General features: G+C 37.2%; 1 pseudogene; it reads left to right on the top strand.

Moving 5' to 3' along the window:
* Positions 1–9,198: 9,198 nt before the first annotated feature.
* LOC101692643 lies at positions 9,199–10,238 on the top strand (annotated as a pseudogene).
* The last annotated feature ends 12,582 nt before the right edge of the window (positions 10,239–22,820 follow it).

Below are 22,820 nucleotides of genomic sequence, written 5' to 3'. Positions count from 1 at the left end.
CGAGTTTATCTTTGTGTACGTTTCTTTTGATAATACATTGATAAGAACTTAAAATCAAGATTTGGACAATACTATAAATATGTTCTAAGATGATCAGGAGAATTAAAGCAATTTAATTTTTTGCGTCTGAGAAACATCCCTGGTGTTCTTCATTTTTTAATAGTCATATGGAAGGGATGCCTTGGTGTCTCAGTTGGTTAAGCCGCTGCCTTTGGCTCAGGTCATGATCCCACAGTCCTGGGATCGAGTCCCACATTGGGCTCCTTACTCAGTGGGGAGACTGCTTCTCTCTCTGCCTCTGCCTGCCACTCTGCCTGCTTGTGTGCTCTCTCTCTCTGACAAATAAATAAATAAAATCTTTTAAAAAAAAAAGTCATATGGAATTTTATTTTTAAATTTTTTAAAATTTCTATTGTCTTATATTTTTATTGATTTTTTAACTTTGTTCAGTTAGCCAGCATATAGTATATCATAAGTTTTTGTTGTAGCATATCGAATTTTATGATTTAATAGAAACCCAGTGCTTTAAAGAAAAAGATGTTAACATCTATGATGAAATATTTTCTTACATGAGGTCTTTAATCTGATTAAAAGCCTTTTAGGCTGACAGTTTTTAATGCTTGTTTCTTTAAAAAAAAAAAAAAAAAGTCATTGTATCTGTCACAGAAAAAGAAAAGACTGAATGATGCAAAAAGGAAAACTGGCATACAAATAGGAGACTTTGAGTTTCACTGTAGACATAAGCAGAGAAATGGAAGCTTGGTGGGAGGTTGAAATAGGGGTAATTGGGTTTGGGGGGTTTGTTTGTTTGTTTGTTTTGGCTTGTTTTTAAGAAGGGAGAAATGGGAGCATGCATATGGATTGATAGGAGCCAGCCTACAAGGAAAGAGAATTTGGTAATTAAAAAAGAGAAGGGAGATAGGTCAGAGGAATCTTCCTGATTCCGACAGGAGTAGGCAGGAACTGGTAAACTTAATTCCACCCCAGATTTCTAGGAGACAATGTGGAGCGCATCTCAGACTTACTCCAACTGAGAGGAGAGAAAGTAGGAGTATTTTTTCACCAAATCTTCAACTGTTCAAGGCTGAGGGCTACTCCAGCTGCATTAACTCCCTGGAATTTCTGCCTTGGCTCACGCATTGGCTGATTCTTCCCAGGGTCATTAAAGGGACTCAGGTAGGGCGTAGCAGAGATTTCATTAAGCAGGTTTGGTGTGTAGAGGTAAACTAAGGGGATATGGCAGGCCACCCATTGCTATCGTCACACCCACACTCAAGACAGGAGATACACTAAGTAATAACAGTCATGTCTAATTCAGTACTAGGCACATTGTTCCCCAAAGAGCTTTATAAATCAAGAAGAACTTAAAGTACATATATACCAACTCAATTCAAGACCTTCTATTTTAAACGCTTAATGCATTATTATGAAAACCTCTACAAGGTTAAAAAGCCCAAGAAAAAAAATTTCTTTAACCTAAGTGAATAGTTATTTGTGATATCTGTAATGCCCCAAACCAAGAGAAAAACAATGCTCCCATAAATCATAAGATATGTCAACATGAAAACCATCTAATCCATTTATTTTTTTATGAGACTGATGTGCTACCTACAGTGCTAATGAGACACCTCCCATTTATTTTTTAAATGACACTTAGTCTAGTTAGTTGTTTGCCTGAAGCTTCAGCAACTTCCTGCTCCACACTCTTGGACACAGTGGACTCAAAGATTAGTCCTTCTTCTGTTGTAGGTAAAATATGATCTACTTTAAACAAACCCACTTAACAGCCTTAACACTTCTTTGTCTGCAGTCCTTAACAAAACCAGGCTCTCTCCTGACCTTTCCCCAGTGGTAGCTTCTACCTACCAAGTTTACCCGAAAGGTCAGGAAATAGAAGTTGGTGTCCTTCCTCTCCTGCACTCCTGACCTTTTACACTCTTCTTCTTCTAGACCGTAACTCTTGCCTTTCTTCTAAAATTCTGTCTTCCTCTGGGGAAAGACTCAGCCTCTAATCCCACAGATTAGTTTTTAGGCCATTCCTTTTCTCAGTTCCCAAGGGAAACTTCCCTGATTCCAGACTCTCTGCCCCAGCACCTGCCGTCCTGTACCTTGCCTTCATTACACCGGTTAATGATTGTGATTATAATAAAATTCCAGATTTATCTATATGTATTTACTGTCAGTACTTTATATGGCCTTCTGAGTTCTAGCAATTTACATTAAGTTTTTATTTTTTTTAAAGATTTTATTTATTTATTTGAAAGACAGAGATCACAAGTAGGCAGAGAGACAGGCAGAGAGAGGAGAAAGCAGGCTCCCCACGAAGCAGAGAGCCTGATGCAGGGCTCTATCCCAGGACCCTGAGATCATGACCCAAGCCGAAGGCAGAGGCTTAACCCACTGAGCCACCCAGGCACCCCTACATTAAGTTTTTAAATTTGATTCTCATGATAACTAATTTTATTCCAAATTTACAAGAGAAGAAAGTGAGGCTTGGTAAGGTTAAGAAACTCACCGTATCATGCAATTAGAGGCGTAAGCCAATCAGGTGTCAAGTCAGGTAGCCCAACTTGAGAATTTGCTTTTCTACCCACACTGCTTCACCACCTCCAGAGTATTTTAACTTGTTTTTTCATTATTGTTTATCTTCTTGAAAGACTCAAAGCTTTTGAAAGAAGGGATCCTATGTACCTTGCCACAAACCTAGATCCTAGACTCATGCTTGACACAAAACAAGTGTCTGATTTACATTTGCTGAACAGATGAATGAATAAACCTGTTGATACCCAATTCTGCTTGCAAAATAACTAAAGGGATGATTGATAGGTTGGTGATGGGTCAGTCATTTTATTTTCCTGTGATAAAGTCAAACATATTGACTAAAACAGAATCACAAAAATAAACGACTTCATACTAATCCGTAGCACCTGCCTGTAGATTTCTATTTTTGAAAATTATCATTTGCATGTAAACATCTCAGTGTAGACTGGATGGAAAAAGGCCAGTTTCAATTAATGAAGTTTTCCTTAAAGGGATAAAATTTTATTCCCCAAATGTATATTGCAATAAACCAAGGCAGTAAGATTTGCTTAATGGATAGAAAGAAAGAAAGAAAGAAAGATTTTCCAATAAATTTTTTAAAGTATTGACACATATGCCCAAGATTATAAAAATATAAAAGGAGAAGATCTAAACTTTGGTCTTAAGTACTTTACAATCTAGTTTGATATATGGCCATCAGGAACAGACCAAGAAAACGTCTGCTCAATGATATTTTACATGATAGAGATTAAAACATTGTAGATATTTTGAGCTGGAACTTGTGCCTGAGGGGTGGAGAGGTCAAGAAATGGGCTTTGGCTGAGAGAATGTAGTTTTTTCCTGAGTGAGTTGAAGGGATTTTAGGACAAGCACAGGGAAGGATAAGAGAAATGAGTGGACAAGTGGGGAGTTGGAGAGTAGAACAGCCAGCACATTGCTTGCCATGAAAACAGTTTATGGTAGGAAAGAATTACAATGCTCTCTGAAAAACCAGCTGGCTGATGGAAGAGAGTGACTGCCAAGCTGAGCGTTTAGACTCAACATAAGAGAGCCATTGTGGATGAAGAGCAGAGTGTGGATATGAGGTTATCAGGAAGTAAAACCAATATTATATTTAGAAGGATGAAGGAAGAACAGAGGCTGAAAGTTAGAGAGATCAACTAGGAGACAACCATAGTTACTTAAACATGAGGGGGAAAGAGCCTGGATTCTAGTTAAGACAGAGGAAACAGAAGGAATAAAGAGATGTAACAAAGCCTATGGAGGCAGAATTGGAAGGGTCTGTTGATTGGGCATGCGGGTCTGCCGAAAGGAAGAAACAGATAGTGACATCAAGATTGTAAGTCAGGAGAACTGGAAGCTCAGATTTAGACACACCGCTCTGAAGGTGACTGAGAGCATAAACGTGGGATTTCTGAAGGCTTTTGCCAACATGAGAAAGAAACAATGTAGACTCTTAGCTAGCTGGTTATTAAGGAGGGCACCGTATTGTGATGAGTACTGGGTGTTATATGCAACTAATGAATCGTTGAACACTACATCAATAACTAATGATGTATTATATGATGGCTAACTGAACATAATGAAAAAAGGTAAGAAAAATATCTTAGCTAGAAATATATTTTGGAATGAAACACAATTTACACATTACTATTTTACATAAAAGATTATAAAATATTTTTTTTAAGATCATAGAGAGGTTTTTGGAAAATTTCATAAGCAAGGAAACATTCTCCTACAGGTGTGTGCTGACTGTAGAGGAATTGGTACTTACCTGCTAGAACTCAGATGTACCTCAAAAATGTTTCCTGTGAGTTCTTCTTGCCTTTCTGACTCTAACTCAATGATTGAGGAAAAACATCTTAAATGATCAAATTAGTATTATTGTTCAAGGTAAACATGCCGTCAGTTCAAAATTTAAATTCCCTATCAATATTGTCTTTCACTCTGCCACAGGATTTCTATTCTACCCTCTGTGTTTGGTACTCATTGAAGTAGGGGAAGGGCTGTAATCCACAGACTGTCAATTCATACCATGCTCGCTGCCACTGCGATTGGCTTTGTCGTACTGACTTGCTCAGCGTCTACCACTGGTATTCATTTTGAATGAGTCTTTCCATTTGGTTTTTTAAGGCTTTATGCAGGTACCCACTCAGAAATGTGTGCTCCTGGTCATAGCACCTACTCAACGCCTTTTCTGTTCCATCAATTTTATTACTATCCTCTTGTTACTCTCTTGACACTCTCTCACAGAAGAGCTGTGGAGATCACAAATAGGCTTCCCACAGCTAATAAAAGAATCCCTAGTCCATTTGCTTCCTCCAGTGTTGTTGCTGGCTTGTTCACCGCCATATTTATTGGTTTTAACACCATTTTGAATCCAGGTCTTCTCTCCAAGCTTTGTAATCTTTTCAGTCCGTGTCCAGGGTATCAGAGTTCAAGGTCCAGTATTTTTGGATTCCCCACAATGTATTTGGATATGTTTTGCTATCCCCCAGGTTTCAACTCTGGGACAGAGAGTGGTACCAAGATTTAGTGGTGTACTAGTGCTAGCTTATTCATCCCAGTTCATCAAAGTTCAGAAAGGTCACCAGCTGGTTGTTAAATACAGATTTTATTTTAAATTAAATCATATAAACTTACATTTAAGTTAATTTAAAAAAAAGGCAATGTGCATGGAACTAGAGGGTATCATGCTTAGCGAAATAAGTCAATCGGAGAAAGACAACTATCATATGATCTCCCTGATATGAGGAAGTGGTGATGCAACATGGGGGCTTAAGTGGGTAGGAGAAGAATAAATGAAACAAGATGGGATTGGGAGGGAGACAAACCATAAGTGACTCTTAACCTCACAAAACAAACTGAGGGTTGCTGGGGGGAGGGGGGTTGGGAGAAGGGGGTGGGGTTATGGACATTGGGGAGGGTATGTGCTATGGTGAGTGCTGTGAAGTGTGTAAACCTGGCGATTCACAGACCTGTACCCCTAGGGATAAAAATATATTATATGTTTATAAAAAAATTAAAAAAAAAATTTTTTAAAGGTAATGCATACTCCAAATCATTACATCCTAATGATCTTAATACATTTTTACTTATTTTATTAGCATTTTACTAATAAAATAGACTTTACAATTACCTATGCCTTTGAAGTTACTTATGTATATTTTCTCTTTCTATCTTTGCCCTCAATAGTATCAGATTTGTAGCCTGAAATTTTCCATAATGTGAGTATTTATACAACAGAAATGAACAAATTCCACAATGGTTAAATATTCACCAGCACACTGCTACTCATGACTATCTCTTGCCCACTACTTCCTTAAACTTTTTATCTCTCCTCCTCTTCTTTTCAATCATCTAAGGGTTTTATTACTACTGCTTCACATATGACAAGATCTGCTTTTGCATCTTCCTCTCTTGCTGGGTCAAAAATGTAATAATGGCATTTATTATGTATTTAAAAAGAAGGACAGCAGAGAGCCTAGATTTTTAAAATATGTATTATCCTTATCGCTTAACTACTAACTTGCTTTCCAAACTCTGTCTTTGTAAGGAATAAAATGACAGATCTCAGCCAAGACTTCAAATCATCCCAAACTCCAAATTAATACAGTTCCATTAGTGGGGATTTATTATAGCAACAAGTAGTAATAAATTGTCTATCTTGAGTTCTGAATAATTCACAATTGCAAATGTGCTTCTATATTTTACTACCTTGGCATTCTTGAATTCTCATAACTTTCCAAGTTTCTCATTGTACTAAAGCTGATTTAACTAGGAATTAATGAACGGGAGTAATTGTATTCACTTGGCATCTTCAACAAATGGAATCACCTTAATATAGCAATGTCAAAGCAGGGTATTTTCTGTGCTTCTTTTCTCCACAAATGGTATGGAGGAGGTAGGAGAATGCCTCATTAGTCACCAATAATCATTTATAAAATTGGAGAAACCACAGGTTGATGAATCTTTCAGCTTCTTCTAGTTTCTACACTCAGTCCTAGTCCAATTAAGCTCTAGACTAAATCTCTATTTTCTCACTCTGTTGACTAAATGGCCACTTTGCCAGATAGAATTTAAAAGAACAAGCATTTGGGAAATATATTTATTGCCAAATTCTCTCATGAAATGATTCTAGTTCCAGAGTAATGCAACACTTTCCAAATAAAAGGAACTTAGAACTGCTTTATAATTACTTTGTTACTCTTGGGAATATACTAGAATTCCCCTCCACTGTCCCCGGAAAATTTAAGGAAAGTGGAATTTATATTATGGGGACAAGCAGTCTATTACTCTGGAGTATTTCTATATGGATACCTTGCAATTATACAGTGTTGTGGTTTTTTTTAACCTTTATTCTTCAAAATAAATAATGTGAAGTTTACCTGGGAGGGATCATTCTTGAGAGAGAGCAGTATGTAGGTGACGCTGTTCTCCTAGTTTTGCAAACTCTGGCTACCGGAAGTTTGACTCTAATGGTTAGGCAGAGCCACTCATCCAGGATTTACATATAGCAATACTTGAAGATTTTCACTTAATCTCAAGAATTTATCAAGAAAACAGAAATATTTGTGGTAACGAAGCAATATTCAGTAATGATAATGCTGCCATATGTGTATGATAACCGAAAGAGCAAAATAAATGAATTAATGAGATAATTAAGTAAACTGGAAAAGTATACATTGATAAACTTCTCATATCACCTGCTGATAACCCAGCATAGCTAGAAAAAGAAAAATGATCTGATCTCATCTGGATTTGTCTCAGTGGTTTTCTTTCAAATCTTCTAAGACAGGAGAGCTTTTTCCCCTTCTCATCCCTTATTAATAACTGCAATTATTTCTTTTCACTCATGCACTTACTTAGAAGCAACTGAGTGTTTATTGCATTTCTGCAGATGTTTGCCTCTCTCTAAAGCGCTCTACGAAAAGCTAATTGCATACTTTTCTGTAATAGAAATAGCTTCTTCTTGTTCTGTGTTGTTTTCTTACCGAATTGCTCTGTGACACTCATCCATCTGCCACGATGTAAACATCCCATGTGTGAAGCTTCTCTGTCTATGTGGTCAGTAGAAAGCATTACATCTTTCTTGGAGATCTGAGGTGAACATGGATCTGTCAAATCACACATGGCCCTAGTGGCCTTTGTGTAGACAATTGACCAGGCAACAACGGGAACAACAGTTCCATCCCTCATTGCTTAACTGTCTCATGTTCAGTATCTTTTATTTCATAACTTCCTTGTACACCTGGGAGTTTATTGACTTTTGGCAATTATCCGAAGGAGTAGTTAGAGCACCTGTCATTTCCTTATTTTACAGATGAGGAAACTGAGCCTTAAAAATGTTAATTGACATGCCAGACTTCAAGTAATTGGTGACCGAGCTATTCTTAGATGACAGTCTTCACATGCGAAATGTTTATGATATGCTGTCAAATGAATTTTTAAAATACAGAAAATGGAAAAGTACATATAAATATTATATGCATAATAGAATATTAGTTGAAAGTACACACATATATACATATAAGAAAGAAATACTGTTCAAAAGCACATTTTATAAATATCAAATAGGCGATAATGGATACTATGTTTACAGAAAGTAGCAGACATGGTCCACGCCACACTAGAACTAATAATCTAGTGAAAGAGACAAATGTTAATCAAATGAATACAAAAATAAATCCATAATAACACATCATTTAAAAAGTGTAAACCAAGAAAACAACAACAAAAAAAAACAAGCTGCTATGAATAGCATCTAATTTAATATAAATGAAGGTTGATCTGACTCTGAAGAAGTTAATTGAGGCAGAAAACAGAAAGATGACTAGTAAGTAACCAGGCGAAGATGTTGGAGCATCTTTCAATTTCTCCTTTTACTTTTCTAACTTTCCAAATCTCTGCAAAACATGGATGTTACTTTACCAATCAGAAACTATGCATGTGTGATTTTGATTCTCTTTCTGGCAGAGTCCTTTCTATCAAACCAGACCTCCTAGAAAAGCAACACTAAATGCTGAACTTAAAAAGAATAATAAGGGCAAGAAATACTTTAGCAACAAAGAAACCTCAGAAAAGGAAAATCGACTGTAGTAAGAGAAATTCTCTGCCACTTTTCCTTTTAAGGAATTTTCTAATATATGAGTGCTGTGGGCCAAAGTCTTAACAAAAAACAGCCTGTAGGAGCTTTGGCTACTCCATAGTGATGAAAGTGGAGGTGAAGCTTGTGGGGGGCGGGGGGGCCAAGCTAGGAAGATGTTGAAAATAACCAACACTCAAGGGATGGGTAATGCTGTTGGGAGATTTTAATGCACTTCTCAACCGTCTCACTGATAGAAGATTGGAAGGACACTCTTAATAAATTTGGCCTAATTAATAGATAAAAGACTGCAAATTTTCACACACACTTTTCAGGGGCATGAGAAACATTTACCGTATGCTGGTAAATGATCATACATTGAGCCATAAGGCAAGTCTCAATGATTTAGAGGATGGAGATATAGAAATATAATCCCAAACAGCAGTTGAATTTAGTTCCGCACAAGTATTCTAAATAGTTGGAAGCCCAGGACGCGTGTGTGCAGTGGTGTGGGGAGAAGTAGGGACTAGACCAAAGGACTAGAGGCTGCCGGCAAGCCATAAACCCATGCATGGAAACCAGGAGCCAGGGTCTTCAAGAAGTCTAGCCCTGACTGCAAACTCAAGGTGTACTTGGGCAAGCAGGACTTTGTAGAACACCTGGACAAAGTGACCCTGTGGATGGCATGGTGCTTGTGGACCCTGAGTACTTAAAGGACCGCAAGGTGTTTGCTACCTCACCTGCACTTCCTCACTTCCACTATGCCGTGAGGACCTGGATATAATATCCCAGAATCTGCCCTGGTTCATCATACTGCAGCCAGGCCCAGAGGACACAGGGAAGGCCTGTGCAGCAGACTCTGAGATTTGAGCCTTCTCTGCCAAATTGTTAGAAGAGAAAAAACACCAAAGAAGGTCCATACATCTGGTTATCTGAAAGGTGCAACTTGCCCCAGAGAAACTAGGCCCCAGCCTTCAGTAGAAACCACCCACCACATCATATCTGACCAGCCCTGCACCTTGAGACTTCCATGGACAAGGCTCTGAACGATCATGGGGAGCCTCTACGTGTCAATGTCCATGTCACCAACATCTCCATCCAGACCATCAAGAAAATCAATGTCTCTCTGAGATAACATGTGACATCTGCCTCTTCTGCTACCCAGGATAAGTGTCCTGTGACTCATATCGAACAAAATGACCAGGTATCACCCAGCTCCCTGTTCTGAAGGTGTATACCATCACCCCGCGGCTTAGTGACAACTGGAAGAAGCATGGTCTTGTCCTGGAAGAGTATCTCAAGCATGAGAACACCAACCTGGCTTCCAGCACCATTGTGTAGGAGGCTGCCAACAAGGAGGTGCTGGAATCCTGATGTCCTACAGGGTCAAGGTGAGCTGGTGGTGTCACATGGTGGGGTAGCCTCTGTGGAGCTGCCTTTTGTTTTTATACACCGCAAACTCCACCACCACATCATCCCAGATAGCTGCTCCTGAAATAGACGCCCCTGTGGACACCAACTACACCACTGATGAGGATGTTGTGTTTGAGGACTTTGGCCACCTGGGCTGAAGGGGATGAAAGACAAGGAATGCAAGGATCAGTTTTGCTAGAAGAGGGCTGCAAGGAAAGGATGTGTGGCGCTAGGAGAGGGAGGGTCCCAGCTTCTCTGCCATCCCTCCATTCAACCACTTACTCAGCCAACCTTCCCTCCTTCGCTCCCTCATCAGTTGGCCCCAAACATGCACTGAACCCATCTCCTGTTGAACGTGAACATTGCTTTTTTGACTTCAGCTGTGCCTCCCCAACCCCCCAGTGGGTGGTGTGTTCAAACCTGTATTTTTTGGAAGGGGATGCTGAAAAGAGGAGTGACTGTAGGGAAGATAGGGAGAAAGAGCTCCCACATTGGACCTCACACCAAAAGCCAGCCCACCCCACACATACTTCCTTTCTTTTCCTTCAAGAGGAGACATTCTGGGGGGACAAGGTCACTTCTTTATTTCTGAGCATAAAGAAGAAAATAAATATTTCCTGGGAAAGATAATAATAAAATATTTGGAAACTAAGTAATATACTTCTAGATTATCTATGGATCAAAGGCATAATAGAAGTAGATATTAGAAAATATTTTAATTTAAATAAGAAATGTAACATATTAAGTCTTACAGAATAAAGTGAAATCAGTGTTCAAAGGGAAATTTAAAAACTTTAAAATATATGCATTAAGGGGAAGAGACTGAAGACAAGTGATATAAGTTTATTAAACATTTTTAAAAAATTAAACCTAAACTAAATGAAAAGAAAATTATAAAGAGAGGGAATCAATAAAATAGAAAACAAACATGCTAAAGATAAAATCAACAGACTAAAAATTAGAGCTTTGAAAAAATAATAAAATTGAGAAACCTTAAGACACAGAGAATAATTATTAGTTATAAAAATTTTAATATCAGGAAAAATTTAAAAAGATATCACTGAAGAGGCTACAGAAACTAAAAATAAATTAGAAGCATATTTTGAGCAATTTCAGGGCAAAGAAAGAAAAAAGGGAAAATGGACAAATTACTAGAAAAAAACTTAGCACAAATGACAAAATTAAAGAAATAGATAAACCTTAAAGCCCTGTTTCTATTAAATTGATTGTATATTTTATTAAATTATTTACTCCTCAAAAACTCAGACCCGTATTGGACTTACTAGTAAATATTTTAAAATAACATCAGTCTTGGAAAACAAACTTTTCCACAATATAGAAAAATAGCAAACAACTCATTAATATAGCCAACCCAAGCTTAACACTAAAACTTGACAAATATATTTCAAGAAAGAAAAATTAAGACTTGTCTTTCTCATGAACATAGAGATGAAAATGCTAAATATATACTAGTACATCAAATGCGGGGATTCCCAAAATGCACTTATTCTCAAAATGCAGTGATGATTTGAAATTCAAAAACCAATTGATGTCATCTCCAGATGCAACACTATCAGACAAACCCAAAGTGATGAGTACTCTAAAAGTAGCTGACCTTTATTCTTCAAAATTGTCAATGCCACTAATGACCACGGAAATTCAGAAATCTGTTCTTGTATCAAGAGAGACAATGATGACTAAATGAAACATGTGATCCTGGTCTGGATTCTGTACTGCAGAGGGGAAAAAAAGCAATTAAGAATAATATTGAAACAATAATACTGAAATAGGAATAATATAAACTGTATACTAAATGAAAGCACTGAAACAATTGCTTCTAAATTTGGTAACTGTATTGGATCAACAGTAGACTGGATACAAACTCACAGAAGCAGAAAGTAGAATGGTAGCTGTCAGGGACTGAAGGAAGGGGGTAATGCGCAGCTATTAGTCAAAGGGTACAAGTGTCCAGTTATACAAGACGAATAAATCCTAGAGGTCTCTCCTACAGATTCTATAGCATAATGCCATAGTGAGCAATACTGTATTGTATACTTAAAATTTTGCTAAGAGGGTAGAACTTCTGTTAAGCGTTACTATCACACACACAAAATAATAATGAGTGTGGGAGAAAACTTCTGGAGGTGATGGGTGTGTTTATGGCATAGAGTGTGGTGATAACTTCACAGGTGTATACTTCCAAACTCATCAAGTTGTAAACATTAAATACATACAATGTTTTATATGTCAACCATGCTTCAATAAATGGGTTTTAAAAAAGAGTAGACTGTAGGAACTATGAATTCCTATAATGGGATTTATCTTTGTTCTCTTTCATACTTCTAAGCCTGAGACAACACTGTTTTTATTCAAATAGAGTGCCTCACCTCTAGAAAAGATAGAGCTGATGTAATCACTTGAAAGGTCAACTGGCATATCCCATGGTGTCAATAAAAGGTTTTTGAGGTCTCTTTTCCTGGAGGGTAGGGCTATGTCCCCACCGTCTTGAGGATTTTGCATGGTGAGCTAACACTGGAGATTGTTCATTCATCCAGCCTATTTTGTAACGGTTGTCCCCAACTGATTTCCTCTAGTATCACTGGAAAGAAGAGAAGAAAAAGTACTTTTATTCAAGCACAGTTTCATTCAACTGTCTAGTCCTCGTAAAATAATGAAATCACCACAGTTTTGTAACTAATTCTCTGCTACCCCCTTTGTTTTCCTGCCTCCTCTGGCATATATCTCCCCAGTGCCCAGTGGGGTAACAATACCTCTTAATCCCTAAATGTCAGTTTTAGGAGAAACCATAAAACCGCAGCATTCATCTATCATAAATAGTACCCCAGGCAAGTTCAGCTCGGAGCTGAATACAAATGTTTCCTTCACAGCCTCATGAATTGTATTCTTTATATCTGTTATCAAAATGGATTGCAAAGCTTAATTTACAGAAGAAATTCAAAAAGATTTATGCATGTTATTTTTTTTTTTAGGAGGGGGAGGGAGAATGGGGGAGAATCTGGTTAAATGAATATGGTTAAAACATTATGTTTATTCCCATCTAGGAAGCTACATGAATTTCCACTGGACATAGTAATTGGCCATATAAACTTATTTCATCCATCTCCGTTATAGTAGGAAAGAAATAAAATGTTGTAAATCCAAAAGGAAAAGAAGAACAGAGATGTCAGTAGACATAATATTTCAGTAACTTTTGGAAACAGAAAGCAGATGGAAAAATAGTGTCTGACTTAGAGCAAGCTATATGCTAAAGGCACTTATGCTAAAAGGCACGTGGAGTGAATACTGAACAGTCACTTTTTAACCCGCAAAGGACTTGGAGCCATCAGATTACCTCATTCAAGACAATCAACCACCTCCCCATCTTCTCCAGCAGGAGACACAAGGTCTGGAAAATCAAATCTTACGCACAGAGTGAAGATCAGAAATGATAAAATTGTGGATGTACATAAAGAAGCAATTATTTTTTTCCTTTTAATTTCTTTGAAATACATATGATAGTTTAAATCAGCCTCACAATCTTTTTTTCATTATCACTCCTTAAGAAACTTTTTCGAACCTTTTTTTCCTAATTACTCATCCCCTGCAATGAAATGCTAGTATTCATGATACATTGTATACCTACTTATATGTCATATGAGTATCTGTACTTTATACATGAAAAGAAAAAAATAAAGTTTACTCTTTTTGCTCGACACAGGTTTCAGAGTGACTACACTTTTAAAAGTTAGAATATTAAAAAGTTAGTTTCATGTAACAATTTCATAACTGTGTGATTTTTCTGTGGTAACTTTAGTTTCATAAATTATAATGTATGAAATTAATATGCAAATTATCAACATATACAGCACACAGTAATAAGAGGTTTTGAAACTTATTTTTTAAAAGTGATTTACAGTTGGCTCTTGAACAATGCAGGGGTCAAGGATGTTAACCCCTTGCACAGTAAAAAATCCAGAGAGAATTTTTGACTCCCCTAAAATTAACTACTAGTAGCCTATTGCTGACCAGAAACCATACCAGTAACATAAATATTTGATTAACAGATATTTTATATATGTATTTTATACAGTATTTTTACAATAAAGTAAATTAGAGGAGAGGAAATGTAATTAAGAAAATCATAAGGAAGAGAAAACGCATTTATAGTACTGCGCTGTACTTATCAAAAAAATTTGTATATACCTGGACTCATGAAGTTCAAAGCTATATTACTTAAGAGTTAGCTGTAATTTAAAAATTAAGTTGCTTAAAAATTATTTTTAAGGAACTCAACTTTTAGCTTTTGTTTGGTATGAGAAAATGACTTTTAAATCACTGCTAGATATTCACTTGGATATTGTCAACATTTTTTTCTTTTCAGCACTTAATACAATAGACTGAATAACTTATAGAATTGAATGAAAAGCATAAACTATTTTTATTTCATTCTCAAAGCCCAAGTCACACAAACAACATCTGATGATTATGGCTCCTCTTGCAATATGCCTCAAGACAGAGCAAACAATCAAAGAAAAGAAGTCACCTGCTCACCATGGACTTTAGCACTGATCTTGTATACATTCTGCAACTCTTCCATAAACTCGATGTCAGTGCTGCTTGCATGATTCCTAAAACAAAACAAAACAAAACAACAATGAGAAAAGTTAAATTCTAAGGAATAAGGTTCTACTGGGTACGGTTAAACTTTACAGGGCTACAGACTATTGTAATATCTAAGAATTTTTCACCACCCCTACCAACAATCAAATTTTATCCTCTTGAGGGCAATGTTATCCTTCCTATGAATGCATAGTTTACAGCATAAATTATAACGGTGTATAATGGAGTGTACATAAAAACTATAACAGAGACCTGGGACTGGGATAAATGGAGTTTTGTGGGTACTAGTACTAAGAAATACAAAGATAAGAAACAAAAAAGAAAAGAAAAGAAAAGAAAAACAAACCAGCTCTAATTGAAAGTGACTGGTCCTAGAAAGAAGACAAGGAAGTAAGACAGGCCAAAGTAGTGGCATTGTTTTGCTGCCTTAAAACTGAATTCTGGTTTTTTTTTTTTTTAACAATATAAATAGGTTACTTTAAAAAATAAAGAAAATACTTTAACTAAACATTAAAATTAAACTGCCAAGAGTGCTTATTAGGTCCTTACTCTTTTTTTAGATCTAGTTTATAGAAAGGCTTTTTTCTGATTACACTCAAAACATTAGCAGTCTATTAAAGTAAAATAAGCTTAACAGAATGGTTTGGGTGGCCATGGGAGTGCTGAAAGCTAATAAAAAACGAAGTGAAACAAGTTCCACTAGACAGCAGAAGACCTCTAATTCCCCCTTTACCATTGATTTGTTGCATTAACTTGGCTAATCACTGATGTATCCGGAGACTTAGATTCTCCTTTATTAATGATACTTTACCTGCATAAAAATGAAGGCTGTACAAACGGCCAACAGACACATGAAAAGATGCTAAAAAAAAAAAAAAAAAAAAAAGTTGCACAACATCACTCAGCATCAGGGAAATGCAAATCCAAACCACAGCAAGCCATTACCTCACACCTGTCAGAATGGCTATTATCAAAAAGACAAGAGATGACAACTGTTGGCAAAGATGTGGAGAAAAGGGAAGCCTCATGCACTGTTGGTGGGAACACAAACTGGTACAGTCATTCTAGAAAACGGTATGGAGGTTCCTCAAAAAATTAAAAATAGAACTACACTATGATCCAGTAAATCCCCTACTGGTTATATATCCAAAGGAAACGAAAACAGAATCTTGAAGAGATGTTTCCACTCTCACATTCTTTGCAACATTATTCACAATAGCGAATATGTGGAAACAACCTGTGTCCATCAACAGATAAACGAATAAAGTGGTGGTGTGTGTGTGTGTGTGTGTGTGTGTGTGACAAAATATTATTCAGCCATGAGAAAGAAGGAAATCCTGTCATGTGATGAAATGGATGAAACTTGATGGCATTATGCTAAGTGAAATAAACCAGATAAAGACAAATACTACATGGTATCACTTACATGTGGAGTAAAAAGACAAAGTCAAACTCTAAGAAGCAGAGAGTAGAAAAATGGTTGCTAGGTGCTATGGAAAGGGAACAGGTGTACCTTATGGGATTCAAGGGAAGGAAGTGTAGCTGAACCTCGCGAGAGACAACATTTATACTCTCTGGGTACATTCCTTCAAGTCCCCACTTCATTCTTCTGTCCCTCTGCGGAGAGGGGTTCTCTGCTTCTCCTTGCATATGGCTGAAGTAAGGTTCACATTATGTCTCACTGAAGTTCCCCTCCGTGACCTGGGCACATAAAGTCCAGTTGACTCCTCCTGCCCTATCCTGGTCCATCAGTCTTGCCCAAGAGGCAGAATCATGAGACCTGCCGCAGATTCTATAGGATTCGATTTTCTGAGCCCAGACTGGGCAGATTTCCTCTAAGAAAGCATAAAGGCAAGAGAATGACCTGCATTTTTAGAAGGATATATATTTTAATTATATTAAATAAATGCTGCCAAAAAAAAACTGTTATTTGCTCATTTAGTTTGTTTTCACTCTTTTCTGCCCAATAATTATAAATTCCATGAAGACATGATTTTTTCCTGTCTAGTGCCTAAAACAGTGCCTTACAGTAAATTTTTGCTAAACGAGTGAACAAAAGGCTTTAAATAATAATAATGGCAATTATAATAAATGTAAGCTAAAGAAACAAAAATAAGGTGGTTACATCACATGAGAGGTTATGATTTCTTTGATAAGTTTCTTACAATTGCAGTATGCTCGTATTCATTTTTCCATTCAACTATTATTATCTTTTATCTAAAGTTCTTGAAAAATTGACCAAATTCATTCATCTTTTTCTCTTTAAGTTTCTACATAATATCTGGTGTGTAACAGGTGCTAGGTAAGGATTTATATATTGATCATAATTTTGATCAATTTATGTATTGACCATAATATTGATTGGGCGAATAGATATCACTGAGCCTATGGCATTTTGAAAAGCGTTTTGCAAGCCATAAAATGCTCCCCAAATATTAAACTGTTATTTCCATTATGGTGGAGCTTTTGAGTGAGTGGTTACATCTCTCCAAATTCATACATTGAAACCTAATGCCCAGTGTGATGGTATTTGGAGGTGGGGATTTGGGTGGTGATTAGGTTGTAAGAGCCTAGCCCAATGAATAGGATTAGTGCCTTAAAAGATAAAAGAGATCTTGGAGAGCTCTCTTGCCCCTTCTGCCGTCTATGAACCAAGAAGTGGCCCCTCACCAGATTTCACATCTGCCAGCACCCTGACCTTGGACTTCCCAAGCCTCCCGAACTGTGCAGAATAAATCTCTGCTGCTGCTAAGCCACTCAGTCCATGGCATTTTTGTTTCAGCAGCCAGAACAGATTAAGACAGAAAACTTGATAATAATGTTCAAGATGCATGGGACAAGGAGCAAACTAGGAAGCCGATTCAAGAATTTGTGCAAGACTCCTTTGACCTCAGTCACCTTTTTTCTTGCCTTTTCTCCAAAACTCCTGAATTAAAAACCGAGTCCAGATTTTTCTATAACCCTAGGAGGGGCAAAATCTTGCAGAGGTTTGACTTGTTTCAATCTCAAACTATATTTCTATTCCTGTCTATATTAAGGAAGTTTTAGATTAAGAGTCTAAATAGTAGTTCATTTTCTTTGCATTCCAAAGAATCGCCAAAGGGTTTACTCAACTTAATAACATCATTATGCATTGCTCAACAAGTCAGTAAGCATGTAAGTAAAAACAATTTTTGAAGCCCTCTGCTGTAGGAAAGACTGCTGTCTCTTATGCCAGATTAATGAAAACCTGCATAGTAGAATTCTAGCTAAGGGCATATATGTATAGACATAATGTAAAATTCAGTCGTTTTCTTGCAAATTCATGTGTATGGACAACTCAATTCAGTCAACATTTATTCAACTTTTTTTTTACTCAGTTATAAAGATGAATATATTATTCAGGCTCTGTTATTAAGGAAATTTGAACATATCACATGGAGTAAGAGAGAGGAGGTGATAATACAGCAAGTAAATAATCATAAGCCCTGGGAGTAATACATTTCATACATGAGGTTAAAAAATAAGAAAAAAAAAGAGTTATGTAAACTTAAAGGATAGAGGAATCATGTAGTTTCTGATCATAAGAGTGAAAGTGTTCATGAAATACAGAAAGGTTTAAGAAGGAAATACACTTGGAGTGGACCTTGAAGAACAAATACATAATACACTAATATTTCAGAATACAAAAGTGGGGAAGAAAAAGTTTCAAGAAAGAAGGACACTGTCAGGAGATTCCATAGCCCATTTTGAGCAAATTGTCCAATTTGGTCGGCTAACGGAGTATGCAAAAGGAAGGAGAGGAAGTAATTCTAAAAAGGTAATATGGAACCAAATTGTTCAGGGTTTCAAATATCAGGCGTTAGAACTCTGTTCGTAATTCAGTGGTCTTCAGAAAAGAGCACCATCAACATTCTGAGTAGAGTTGTGCCACTGAGAGGTGAACTCTAGACGGACTAACCAGGAAGAGTAGTTTAGGAGGAACAATAGCACCACAGAAGCCACTGAAGGGATCTTCCAGTTTTGAGTTCATCCATTCATGGAAGTAGAGTTGTGGCTATAGACACGAGGAAGAGGTAGAAAAGATGAAAGTGCATAGACAAGAGACACTTCAGAGAGTACAGCACAGGATTTAGCCTCCAGTAGAATATAGGAAGTAGGGGAGAAAGGATGCCATCACTGTGATGTGATGTTCTGTTTGGATACTATTACTGAACATTTGAATATAGTTGACCTCTGAACAGCATGGATTTCAACTGCATGGGTCCATTCTATGTGGATTTTTTACAGGACAGTACTGTAAATGTCCTTTCTCTTCCTCATGATTTTGTCAGTAACATTTTTCCTCCAACTTACTTCGTTGTAAGAAAACAGTGTCTAATACATACAGCATACAAAATATGTGTTCCTTGTTTGTGTTATCAGTAAGGTTTCCAGTCAATAGTAGACGTTTCATTTTTAGGGCCTCAGAAGTTATACGTGGATTTTTGACTGCATGAGAGATCCACACACCTAATTCCCACATTGTTCAAGGGTCAGTTGTACAGAGATCGGTGGGCTAGGAAGTAATCAACACAAAGGTAAAGGATAAATCCGTGGACGTAGATGAAATATCTGAAGAAAGAAAAGAAACTGAGGATTGAATTCCAGAGAGGAGTAAGAAGAGAACCACAGGAAGAAAGAGAGGAATTTCCTGAGAAAAACGTGGGTAGGAAGATATCTCAGAAACCAATAGCAGATTGAAAGGTAGTCCTTCGGTTTGACAGTTAGGAGGTTCCTGGTGGTCACTGAGTGAATACTTTGGGTAGGCTGTTGTATTTGTAACTCTCGTTGCAAAGAGTGAAGTTAACGAAGAAGAGCCATTAAGAAATTAAATAGTCAATTTAGACGGTCCCTGAAATAATTTTAGTAATAAAAGACAAAAAGAGAGTGGTAGCCTGAGGTCCATCCAAAGCAAACTTCTTTTTCCTCCATTTGAGAGTCTTGATTTCTGATTCTCTGAGTGAAATAATTCAATTTGTAATTTTACTTTATCTACTCACACATGGATTGACAAAGTGCCCTCGAAAGGGCTGAGAAAATAGATGGGGTCATTAGCCTTGGCTCTAATAAGAAATTATAGTATTTTTCCTATAATGATAAGTTAGCATGTGAATAGTTAGCATATGAAAAAGCCTTCAGATAGCAGCTTCCACTGTTCATTATCTTATGTTTTGGGGTTATTTTCTTGGCAGAAAATATCATTTGACTGTGAATCTATTATCATTAAGAAAGGAGTAAAGATTTTTAACAGAATACATATTCTCCTTGTGGAAAAATTATAATTGCTCCATTTCAAATTTCCATGTCCTGGCTCTAATTTCCTCTACACCCTTCTGTTCCTTCACAATGAAGGTTTTTTCTGCTGGTCAGTCTACACATTTAAGCTCAGTAGCAACTTTCTGCTTTTTACAGATTTGGAGCATTTTATTGAAAAAGGTATTCTGTGTCACCAGCCAACACTTTATTTTTTTTAAGATTTTATGTATTTATTTGACAGACAGAGATCACAAGTAGGCAGAGAGGCAGGCAGAGAGAGAGGAAGAAGCAGGCTTTCTGCTGAGCAAAGAACCCAATTCAGGACTCAATCCCAGGACCCTGGGAGCATGACCTGAGCTGAAGGAAGAGGCTTAACCCACTGAGCCACCCAGGCGCCCAACCAGCCAACACTGTAGAGGGCCTGCAGCTGCTGAAACTGTTCAGCTGGTTAATTTCATAATGTGCTTTGTTTCTCAGCATCATGTGTCCAAATACTGTTTAGAGAAAACTTTCTGTAAGGGACCACGTAGTAAATACATTAGTCTTTGCAGGCTGTATAGGTCTTTTGCAATGACTCTACTGTTGTAGTGCAAAGGTAGCTTTCAACAATGATTAATTGTGTGACTCTATTCCAATAAAACTTCATCTGCAAAATAGGTAGCAAGCTAGATCCGCCTCCCTGGCTCTAGTTCGCCAATCACCACTCTAGAAAAAAACCTTGAGTGGGATGTGTCATTTAGGCATCCATAGGGACTCAAGATGGAGAACCCATGAACATCATTGAGAAGCTACCAGCTTCTCTGTTGATGCCAGGTCAGCTCTAGTATTTGAATCACAGCTATTGGCACTCCATCTCAAGCATTCCTCCTTACCCCATTTATCTCTCACCACCTGTGCTTTCCTGTGCCATGACACATGACCTTCTCATTTCTCTGTCCACATTACTTAACAACCCTACATAAGCTCATCCTATTTCCTTCTGACTTTTCTCTCTCTAGGTTATGAATGCTGGCATTTGTCCTTTGCTCCAAATGACCATAAGAAAAATGTATTTAATTTTAGGGCCTCAAAGAACCAACTAGATAAAGAAGTGTATATACTTAAATGGGGTATTTTCCTTGCACAGCACCATATATTTTTTTCTCCTGTTTATCTTCCCAGACACTGAACAGTGAAACTCCTGTACCACACCCGTGGTACCAGTGTCTTCAACAGTGGTCTTCGGCACACCACTCTGTTTTCCTTCTTAGCCTGAGATCTCAATATTTAAAGTCTCAACACAGTACAGGAGAAAGAGAACAGACTGAACCAGGTACCTATATTCTGGTTCCAGCTGACTTGTGTGGGATAAGTTACTGCCATGCATGTTAAAGCATATCACCTTGGAGCAGGGGTATCCCTGCTGTACTTCCAAGAGTCTTTAGACCTGCTCGGATAGTTATTTCCCACCACATAGTGAAAATATAAGTTATTTGAGGAATATTTATTTTAGCTGTTTTCCATATTAGAGATATAATTAATATTTTTTGAAATAAGTTTGAAGAATACTTACTTTCAAAAGAGAAAACAATTTCAGCAAAGTAAAGGGATTTGTTGAGGAACACATAGTTGGTTACCAAAAAATCAAGAGGAAAACAGAAGTCTCCACATTCTCTATTCCCATAGTGTTCTTTTTTCATTGCACTATTTTTTTTCCTGCTTCACCTTAGCACAATACCCATATTAGCCCACCTCAAGCTATACTGTGACCCTCTCATAGAAGTATAATCATCATCAGATGTAAAGAGTACACTTGCTGAGGCTGTTTTAAATCTTTCCAGTTTAAATTTGCTTTTGCTCGTTTATAGAAACATTTTTTCTATAATAAACATTTCTATAATAAACCACATCCAGTAATCTTATAAATTCATTTATTAACTTCAGTATATCTCCATAGATTCTTTTGAATTTTCTACACATAGAATCATGTTGTCTGTAAGTAATACTATAGGATCTCTAGTACAATATTGAAAAGAAGGAATATTTACTTAGAATATTGAAGTGAGTATTGTCTGCTTATTAAAAATGATTTTAATCTTCCTCTTTACACTTTTCCATATTTTCTAAATCTTCTTCAATGAATATTCTATAATCAGAAAAAAATAAGAATCAATACATATTTGGGGGTGTCTGGGTAGCTCAGCTGGTTAAGTGTCCCTACTCTTGACTTTAGCTCAGGTCATGATCTTAGGGGTCTGAGATGGAACTCCACATGGGGGCTGGGCATGGAATTAAGATTCTCTCTCTCTCTCTCTCCCTCTTCTTCTTCTGCCTCCCCCCACTCCTTCTCTTTCATTCTCTCTCTCTCTCTCTCTCAAAAAAAAAAAAAAAAGAATCGATAGATATTTTATCTTTCATTTTTAAAGGGGAAGACAATTTTTTTTAAAGATTTTATTTATTTATTTGACAGAGAGAGAGAAAGAGAGAGAGCACAATCCAGGGGAGTGGCAGGCAGAAGGAAAAGGAGAAGCAGGCTCACTGCAGAGTAGGGAAAGCCTGAAATGGGACTGGATTGGAACTCCAGGATCATGACCCTAGTCAAAGGCAGTGGCTTGACCAACTGAGCCACCGAGGCACCCCAACAATTTTTTTTTTAAAATATTTTATTTATTTACTTGATAGAGACACAGTGAGAGAGGGAATGCAAGCAGGGGGTGTGGGAGAGGGAGAAGCAGACTTCCTGCAAGCAGGGAGCGGGATGCTAAGCTCGAACTCTGATATCATGGCCTGAGCTGAAGGCAGATGCTTAATGAGTGAGCCACCCAGGCTTATGGGGGAAGCCAATTTTGAGCAATTTATTCTAAATGGTTTTTAAAAATGGAGTCAGATATTTCTTTTCGAGAGC

The sequence above is a fragment of the Mustela putorius genome, unplaced genomic scaffold (assembly GCF_011764305.1).
Source record: "Mustela putorius furo isolate JIRA1106 unplaced genomic scaffold, ASM1176430v1.1 tig00000407_pilon_pilon_pilon, whole genome shotgun sequence".
NCBI lineage: Eukaryota > Metazoa > Chordata > Mammalia > Carnivora > Mustelidae > Mustela > Mustela putorius.
Note: the sequence above shows the minus strand (reverse complement) of the source record. Positions and strands in the feature narration are given on the sequence as shown.